At 46.7% G+C, this 1,295-nt stretch overlaps 1 pseudogene across 1 annotated transcript; it reads left to right on the top strand.

Annotated features, from left to right (window-relative positions):
- The first annotated feature begins 226 nt into the window (after positions 1-226).
- LOC308420969 (placenta-specific gene 8 protein-like) lies at positions 227-563 on the top strand (annotated as a pseudogene). The gene has a single exon. The product of its transcript is annotated as a placenta-specific gene 8 protein-like (transcript).
- The last annotated feature ends 732 nt before the right edge of the window (positions 564-1,295 follow it).

The following is a 1,295-nucleotide window of genomic DNA, read 5'->3' as shown; positions in this document are numbered from 1 at the left end:
CTGCTTTTAACAGGGAAACCACAGCACAAGCTTTGAAGGAAGTGTCCAAAAGGAAGACTGCTTCAAGTGCCAACTTTCTGGAGTTGCTTACTTCAATGAGCAGCAACGCCTCTGGATAGAAAACTGTTTTACCGATTTGTAGCCAGACTCAAACCCAGACCACAGGACCAGTCCTGCCCAAACCTTTTGAACTACAGACCCTGTCTTTTGAGACCTTACACTGAAGATGGCTCAGGCGCCAACTGTCATCGTGACTCAACCTGGATTTGTTCGTGCTCCCCAAAATTCCAACTGGCAGACCAGCCTGTGTGATTGCTTCAGTGACTGTGGTGTCTGCCTCTGTGGGACCTTCTGCTTCACTTGTCTTGGATGTCAAGTGGCAGCTGACATGAACGAATGCTGTTTGTGTGGAACAACGGTGGCAATGAGGACTCTACCGAACCCGCTATGGCATTCCTGGATCTATCTGTGATGACTACATGGCCACCCTCTTCTGTCCTGTTTGCTCTGTGTGCCAAATCAAGAGAGACATTAACAGGAGGCGAGCCATGAACGCTTTCTGAGGAGCTGGACGGCAAGAGATCCCGCTGAAGCAGCTGAACGCAGCACGCACCCCTTCAGCCTGAGTCCTCCCAAGTCTATGGAAACTGAGATGAGATGGATGCATCAATTACAGAAGGGTGGAAACTTTCTAATTGGGCTTTTTGATTTATTTGAAATAGATGTCACTCTTTGACTTGGTTTCTCCTTGCTCACATAGCATCAAATATTCCAGCTTATTTTTTTTTTTTTTACATTTTAAATATAAGCCAAATAAAAGAGTTTGCTAAGAAAAAAAAGAAAAGAAAACTGTTTTACCAGTGTTTCTAGGTATATGTATGTAGATACCCACACACTAGAGAGATCTCATAAACAGCAGTTAGTATGAACTATTCTCTAGTGCTGGTGATAAATACCACTAAGCCGCGTGGCTAACAGTAGCAAGCTTTAGCCGTTCACTCCCGGCTCCCGGCTGAGAGGCCGGTTAGTGAGTGGGCTTTGCTGGTCTTGGTTCCAGGATGTGAGCTGCCTTTAGTTAGTATTCCTCGTGTTCCTTGGGGACTGCTGCTTGCGTGGGGCCTGCTTTCTTCACAACAAAGACAAAAACGCTAGAAGGGTAGAGGAGAAACCATAATGCATCCAAAGAGCTTGGCTCCTGTGTCCCTCTGTCCTCTTTCTCTTAGCCAGAGAGGCTTGTAAAGGCCAGGTCCGGCATCCGAGAGCCAGGATGAAGAAAGGAAAGGATTCAGCCACCA

The sequence above is a fragment of the Micromys minutus genome (genome assembly GCF_963924665.1).
Source record: "Micromys minutus genome assembly, chromosome: 5".
NCBI lineage: Eukaryota > Metazoa > Chordata > Mammalia > Rodentia > Muridae > Micromys > Micromys minutus.
This window is presented reverse-complemented; position numbering and strand designations above follow the sequence as displayed.